Source organism: Hetaerina americana, unplaced genomic scaffold (assembly GCF_022747635.1).
Source record: "Hetaerina americana unplaced genomic scaffold, ioHetAmer1.1.p SCAF_11, whole genome shotgun sequence".
In the NCBI taxonomy this organism is placed as follows: Eukaryota; Metazoa; Arthropoda; class Insecta; order Odonata; family Calopterygidae; genus Hetaerina; species Hetaerina americana.
The window spans coordinates 29205630-29214240 of NW_027286181.1; the positions used below are offsets into that span (position 1 = coordinate 29205630).

Genomic DNA, 8611 nt, shown 5'->3' on the forward strand with positions numbered 1-8611 from the left:
GCACTCTCGGCACCTGTAGCTCCACCCAAGCTTAAGTGATTTTTCGGGTACCAGGTCTTCCTGGGAAACCATAACCGGCACAAGGAAAGGAACTGGCCCCCCTACCCTGATGTGTGATTTTTCACACGCCGTATAGGGCTTAGTACTAGGTGAACTCTACCATCACCCACTAAACTGACCTTCGGGTTGATTATTGTGTTCATGGTTTATATATATGTATAGTATAAAATTCAAAGACATTCGAATACACACACGCATGCATCCCTATTTACGTCAAGAAATAATTTACCAAATCAAATGTACATGTTTGCCTTGACATGAATATATTTTGGGGTTCAAATTCAGCTTTGCCATGACTGCGTGTTGTTTGAGGGAAAAACGAGTATTGAAATCTTCCTGTGACGGTGATGTGTATCTCGTTTTATTTCGGTGATGGAGTATCCAAATACAATTTGGTGTCACATTATAATTCCCTCGGTGTCGCAAAAAAGCTCATGTCTCCCGTGCTTTTATAAACTTCTAATTCTCTCCTCATCTCATCGTGAATGAAGGAGCTCCCATCTAAATTCCTGCAACATATCTGTCACGCTTTCTCGTTTTTCGTAACAATTTTCTGCAAATATATTGAAACCTATCCATGAAAAGTTCGTGAAAACACAGTTGGTGGCATGAAAAGTTGATGAACCACCACAACTAATGAAACGAAACTGTGCAAAATGCTTCTCCACAAATTTTGAAGATCTCAACCACGGAACTCTGGTCCAATCGGCTCAAACTGAACGACCAGAGCGAAAGAAGACAAGTTGAAGTCATTTTATATTGGTATTCGTATGAATAGTGAGTGCCAGATGCATAGTGAGTGCCTCGCTTCCAATTCACAATTCTATAGCATTTGATATCTGCAAAAAGCGCCGATGAAATTTCGAACACGAAAGACACCGCACGACTCTAGGCAATCACTGTGATAATTATTTCGCAGCGCCGCGGAGAATTGACCTAGGGATTTTTAAGGTACTTATTTCTATTCTCAGTAAGTCGTACGACACATAATTGATCCGTTAGCCCAAATGCTAATATATTAAATTGCGTGCTAATTAGGAGAAGGTCACTGGTTCGATCCCCTCATGGCCCAATCTTTGCAACTAATGTTCCGGGTGGTGAAGAAGGCTGTGGTGTGGAAATTTGAAATTTTTAATTAATGGTAGTTATTTATACTTGGAATGGTATTTTTTATTTAATGGTAGTCATTATTTTCTAATGGCGAACGGAAATGCACATCTTTTGGCAGTACCGTGACGATAATTTGGCAGCGACACGTCGTGGAGAATTGCGAGGGATTTAAAAAGTGCTTCCTTATGTTGACAACAAGCAGCATTATTTACCAGCTGGCCCATTAGCTCAGTTGGTTAGAGCGTCGTGCTAATAACGCGAAGGTCGCGGGTTCGATCCCCCCATGGGCCAACTTTTTATTTCTATTAGCTCCTACTTTCCGACAGCTTCGGCTAATCACGAACTCTCAAAATGTAGTTTTAATGCGTACATTAGCACTGTTTCATTATTGATGGTACACTAACGGTTAGCTTTCTTAGCCTAGCATTTTACATGTCACCGTAGAATTGAATTAACCCTTCTCCAATTCATACTTAAATTCCTTCTACATTTTTTCCTCCGTAAATGTAGTACAACCAAATATGTATGTATAATGCAAACGACAGCTCTCAATGGGAGCTGAAGGTAGCATGTCAGAACCACAAAGAACCTCATTTTTTTTAAACAACCGTCTTCAAAGTAATTTCGTCAAACTTAACTGCGAAACGGTTGTCGTTGGTGACTTTAAAATATTTAAAAAGACTATTGCGAAATATGATAAAAATTGATTGAGACATTAAAAGAAGTGCACACTTTAAGGGAAAGGTTTTTGGTGATGTGACTAGTATGGATAAATAAGACATCTTAAGCATATAAAGCGGAGAATTGCCGGGAAAGCAGCGATATTTTTTCGTTAACCTATGATGCAAGCCCAATTTGTCTACGGTGACATGTAAATTTCAATGTACAAGGAGGCTAAGCAGTTTAGCAGTGGATAGCCCGTGTGTTCGGCCGAAAGCTAACTTAACGGTTAATGTACCATTCATAATGAAATAGTGCTAATGTACGCATTAAAACTATATTTTAAGAGAACCCGAGAACCAACTCTGTATATTTTGGAAGTTCGTGATTAGCCGAAGCGGTCGAAAAGTAGGAGCTAATAGAAATAAAAAGTTGGCCCATGGGGGGATCGAACCCGCGACCTTCGCGTTATTAGCACGACGCTCTAACCAACTGAGCTAATGGGCCAGCTGGTAAATAATGCTGCTTGTTGTCAAGATAAGGAAGCACTTTTTAAATCCCTCGCAATTCTCCACGACGTGTCGCTGCCAAATTATCGTCACGGTACTGCCAAAAGATGTGCATTTCCGTTCGCCATTAGAAAATAATGACTACCATCAAATAAAAAATACCATTCCATGTATAAATAACTACCATTTATAAAAAAAATTCGAATTTCCACACGACAGTCTTCTTCACTACCCGGAGTTGATATAGAACTGAGCATTTGGCAGTTCTATCCTTCTCTTCCTTGATGAAGGTCGTGTGGACTACTGGAAATACGGAACCTAATGAGCTTTTTTTTTTTTTTTTTTTTTTTTTTTTTTAATGTTTCTGTGATTTGTCTTTGTCCACTAGTTCTAACTTCGTATACATTTATATAAATATAAATAAATAAATAGGGGGATCGAGATGGTGCGGGGGCTAACGTACTGGCTTCCCACCCTGAGGGCGCGGGTTCAAATCCCGGCGGTGTTGAATATTTTTCAGAGGTATCTCGATCCCTACTTGAGGTGCTTTGTGGAGGGCACTTTGAGTGAGTACGCCGTCCGTCGGATGGGACGTTAAGCCGCGGACCCCTTGGCGCCTTTCGTAAAGAGCAGGCTAATGCCGACGCCGGGTTTCTCTCCACCCTTCATTCTTTCCTGTCCTTCCCCTATGGCGCAAATGACCTGAGCTGTCGGTCGCCTCCCCTCAAAACTACTACTACTAAATAAATAAATAAATAAATAAATATATATATATATATATATATAGAAACAGATATAAGGAAAAGGGATAGGAACACACATAAAGGACGAACACAATAGAGGTGGTGAAGGCGGAATCGAACGGATCACAAGAGTAAAAATATTTCCTTGACCGGGACTCGAACCTCGGATCTTTCCACTTGCCGGGCGGATGCTCTTAACCACTTGAGCTATCGAGGAAATTTACCCTGAGATCCGTGGGTCTAATATGTCGCCAAGCGCCCAGATTCTTTAGCCAAGAGATGGCGTCAGGGGGCTGTTTCACCCACCAAAGGAGAAATAGACAATACACAAGAGGAAAGGACAGTGGGTAGAATTCATACAACATCATACAGGAAAGGAAGAGTGCGTTTCGTGGCACGCATAGCCAGAAGAAAGAGATGAGCCACATTGGCCAAATAACATTCAAACACGAAATCCCGCCAAACGGCGAATAAATACTCATATATACAGAAACAGATATAAGGAAAAGGGATAGGAACACACATAAAGTACGAACACAATAGAGGTGGTGAAGGCGGATTTCGTGTTTGAATGTGTATTTGGCCAATGTGGCTCATCTCTTTCTTCTGGCTATGCGTGCCACGAAACGCACTCTTCCTTTCCTGTATGGTGTTGTATGAATTCTTCCCACTGTCCTTTCCTCTTGTGTATTGTCTATTTCTCCTTTGATGGGTGAAACAGCCCCCTGACGCCATCTCTTGGCTAAAGAATCGGGGCGCTTGGCGACATATTAGACCCACGGATCTCAGGGTAAATTACGTTTCCTCGATAGCTGCCTTGACAGCAGGACGTGCCTGTGTTCACCGAGTGTCTAAAATCGCCGGCGTCCGAGGCTTCGGCCGCCGGGGTTTGGAGAGCGGCACTGCCGGACTCTCTCGGAAATCGAGGTTCCGATCGTGTTTTGTTTCGAGCGGCGGTTGACCGCCTAGTTCATCAAGAAGCGTGCAGTTTGACTCTCGACTTCTTCCGCCGGGAAGGCCGTACTTTTGTTTTGTTTAGTGGATCAAGACTGACCTTGACTCCTGGTGTAGCGCTTAGGCTCCTTTTGTTTGCTACCGCCAGGTGCGTGTGGCGGGGAGGGAGCGTTCGTGAGTGTTTTATTTCCCTTTAAAGTGCTCGTTTTTTTTGTTGCGCTTTCCTTCTTCATGCTAGTGTGCTGAATTTGATTTCTTCAAATGGCTGTGCGCCGCTTAAACACGCTCGCCTTGCAAGTTGACGAGAAGGCGAAGCCCCCTACCCCGTTGGAGGTCCACCTCTTCACGTTAGAGTCGCTGGGCCTCACACCCGAAGAGATAGTGGCTATCCAATTTGGATACAATCGCCATTTGATATTCCTGAAGTTGGCAACCGAAGCTACAATGACTAGGATTTTGTATAGTATCCGCCGTCACTTTGTGGAAACGATTCATAATGAATAAGAAATACTTAGTTTTTCCACACAAACTTTATTTTTACGACCGGGTTTCGACGAGGATCGTCATCATCAGGTAATTATTTCAGAAATATACACACATATATATACCCTTGCAATGCTGAACATATGAGGTGAAGGAGTAAGGGACAGAGTTATTGGTCAGTATGGCTAGGGGGGGGAGGGATTACGGGGTGTAATTTGGTCGGAGAGTGGGTGGGGACGGTTAGTCCTTTGGGCAGGCAGGTAGAAAGAGGAAGGAGAACGGGGGGGGGGGGGGGTCCCCCTTGTACTCGGGGCTATTGGAGGGAAACGGTTGATGTGGGAGTGAAAGGTCGAGGAGAGGAGATCTGAAGGTGTATAATACGTCGTTAACTATTTTGCACTTGGTCCTTTCACTCTTGATGATTTCCATCTGTTCGAGCGCGTCCATCCGGGGTCCTTTTCTTTCCAAATGCATAATTTCCAGCTTAAAATCACTGGAATGTCCGTTATCCAAAAGATGTTTTGAAAATTGGGACGCACCATTCTTGTTTCTGAAGGAAGCTTGGTGTTCCTTGAGCCTTTCCTTGAATTTCCTTCCCGTTTGCCCCACGTAAACGGCTGAGCACTCACAGGAGAGTTTGTATACTCCACTCTTCTCTAGATCTGGGATTTTTTCCTTCCCGTTGGTTATTAAGTTTTTTAAATTTGTTTTATTGTAAAAAGCGGGTATGAATCTATCCCTTGGTATCCTACTGGTGACTTTCAGGGACAGCTTTCCTAAAAAAAGGAATCTTTGCCATTTGGCCGTGTTGTCTCTTTCGGGGGCGGTGCTATAGATTAATTTTACAGCCCTTTTCTCCATTTTCTTTTTGTACAATTTATCTACTAACTGAGTTCGGTAACCGTTATTGTGGGCAATGCATTTAATTATTTGGAGTTCTTTGTTTACATTTTCCTGGGTCATGGGGATGTTTAGCAACCGATGTAGCATCGAATGGAAGGCCGCCAATTTCTGAGGGAAATGATGTCTGGACTTTGCGTGTATGATTTGATCGGTTTGGGTGTCCTTCCTGAAAATGGAGAAATCTAATTTTCTAGATCTAATTAAAATATATAGAATATATAAAAAGAAGAATAAATAGACCCGCATAGAAGTTTCCCAAAGTCAAAAATCCCACATACCCCATCTTCTTTCCCCATTAAGGACAGCCAAGGTGTCGACGATCTTCCCAGCGCTTCTCAAGATACGGACCACAAGCAACTATCGCCCCTGATTTTTCCCGACCACAACCCTTCCGCAGATGAGCCCCAGTCCGCCACTCCGACCCTCCCCGAGGGTACCTCCTGCCCCTTGGCGGCCCCCAGCGGTGCTCCTTCGAAGAAGGCCCCCTGTGGAACGCTGCCGAGTTACCCGGTATTCTTGGAGACCACGGCTGGCTCTTCCTCTTCGGACGAGGCCGGGGGGGAGGGATGTGGCGAAATGCCGCGTCCTCGCTCGTCGACCCGTTGGACGAGGCGTCCCGGGAAACGGCGAAGCACTCGTCGCCCGGGGTCGAGTCGCGACCGGAGCGACGCTAGCCACGATCAGAAATCTGGGAAGTGATGTCCGGTAGCCACCCGGTGCCGGACACATTTCGTCCATCGTTGAAGAGTTTTTTTTTTCTTAATGACTGATTGAATCGATAATTTCAACCCTGCCATTGATAATTTCTTACAATACATAATTTTCCATTGCTAGCTAAAATCTCCCTCCTAATATCTGTGGACCTTGTCTTCCTTTCTTTTTTCTTTCTAAATGTTAATGGTCAAATGTACGAGTGTGCGTCTGTATGCATATGCTTATGTATGTGCGTGTGGATGTGCATGTGTGCGTATGTATGTACAAGTGGATATGTATGTGGTATATGTATCATGTATGTATCCATGTATACACTTAAACTAAAGAAAAACATGATGTACCCATAATCTGTGACCTGATATTATGCATAATGCTAACAAACTCTGTAATATTCTGGGCCGAATAAAATAATTTATATCATAGCTCAAGTGGTTAAGAGCATCCGCCCGGCAAGTGGAAAGATCCGAGGTTCGAGTCCCGGTCAAGGAAATATTTTTACTCTTGTGATCCGTTCGATTCCGCCTTCCCCACCTCTATTGTGTTCGTCCTTTATGTGTGTTCCTATCCCTTTTCCTTATATCTGTTTCTGTATATATGAGTATTTATTCCCCGTTGGGCGGGATTTCGTGTTTGAATATATGTATATATATACATATACACACATATACTATATATGTATAGTATACACATATACTATATATATATACTATATATAGTATGTTATATTCAAAGGCATGTTTGAACAAATAGTTGTGTACGTACTATAGCACCCACCACCAGACACTTTTGAGGCGGCGGTCTTTTTTTAGATATACCGCCGTATTGACATGTAATCCAAGTGCTATCGGTCAGCTTAGTAGGTACCAGCCATTGAATCCAGTCAAAAGCTACCTAAACTGATAAAATACACGTACCAATCATAATAAAATAAAATATATTCGTATAACAGATAAAGGGGCTACAGGCATTTTATTGATTGGCGTATTTACTATTACGGCAATATTTGTCGAAATAAGAAGTTCAAAGAGGTCGCCCGGAAACTGATGTTTTACTTATGGAATGATGTTTTAGGGTATGCATCTCTACTTTGCAGTTTTTATTCTCTGTTATAAAATTTAATACTCTACGTGCTCGCTTATAAATATCAATTTAATCTTTTTGCAAACTAATAGAATGTTTGTGACAAGATTCAGGTGTTTGATCATTTCGATGTATTTTTTCTAAAAAGCACTTTCTTCAAACTCTGGATTGATTTTATTTTCTACAAAAAGAAATTTCTCTTGAATACCAATTAATATATTTCAATTAAACGTCATTTGAAAAAGGAACTTTTTGAATGGATACTGTCTGAATAGCGATACATTTTTAGCCTCTCCTAAAATATCACAACTTGATATCCAACACTGCTATTAACCTTTTTTTGAATTCTGCATGCTTTCTTTCTCCCTTCATTCCCTCCAACATGCCTTTCCTTTTCCTACCCACTCCTTGTCTGCCTTATGCTCTCCCTATTATAAAAGTCTTCAACATACCATTGCCAATCAAAATACTCTTACGTCCATCTCTTCTGCCTCCTTTGGATTTCTCCCATCAATCTCCTCTTCCTCCGTCGCCATGCCTAGCTTCTCCTCGTCCGTTTTCATTCCCGCCCATTTTCTTTTTTCCATCATTCTTCACGCCCATACCTCAATAGCCTAAAATCTATACCAGTCATATTGCTTCAATAGAGTTCTTAAAAATAAATATTGACTATAGGACTGCCACCTTACTAATATTGCTTCAATGACTATGTTTCCGAGCCGTACGGGTCCACTCTCCATATTAAAGTTTTTAATACTATTTATTTCAAATATGCAGTGTAGTATTACAGTGGTATTATATTTGACCCTTAAAAGAAAAGCACTAGAATTTTATTTTACTCGTACTAACCAGGGTCCAGAAATGCGATTATATGCCTATTTCACATGTGGATCGGCACAATGTAGTTATTATGAATACGATGTAGTTTTTGTCATATCCTATTCAAGCAATCCATCCTGAATTTCGTTGACGGATTGTTTTGCGAGTGTTGTCCTTACCTGCCCAGACTTATTCACTCTGAAGGCAGTGGCCCTGTTACATGTGCGTAGAAAAATGAATATGGGGCAGTCACCAGGTTTCTCTAACAGTGAGGATGGCATAGGTCACGGATATCGCCAATACAGTGATTGCTGGATTGTGTTGTAGCAGCTTGTTGTCATGTTCCTCTCTTTCCCTCCTGATTGTCCGCAGGTTAGACCATAACCAGTGACCTGAGGCAGTGAGGCTCTTCCCTTGAATTTTGTCCACCCCTCCTTCCTGTTCCTCAACGTCCCTTGTGTGACTCTCGTTGGAAGGGCACTGGATATGCCTTCCCATAAACTCCAGGGAGCATTTCGATGCCCATTCCTTTTCATACAGATGGCTGTATGGATTTAGACACACGTTTTCCGGCCG

At 42.3% G+C, this 8611-nt stretch overlaps 2 non-coding genes across 2 annotated transcripts; one reads left to right on the plus strand and one right to left on the minus strand.

The window, feature by feature from the left end:
- The first annotated feature begins 1387 nt into the window (after nucleotides 1-1387).
- On the plus strand, nucleotides 1388-1461 carry TRNAI-AAU (transfer RNA isoleucine (anticodon AAU)). Its single transcript has one exon. It is a non-coding gene; the product is annotated as a tRNA-Ile (tRNA).
- An 802-nt stretch (nucleotides 1462-2263) lies between these two features.
- On the minus strand, nucleotides 2264-2337 carry TRNAI-AAU (transfer RNA isoleucine (anticodon AAU)). Its single transcript has one exon. It is a non-coding gene; the product is annotated as a tRNA-Ile (tRNA).
- Between the last annotated feature and the right edge of the window lie 6274 nt (nucleotides 2338-8611).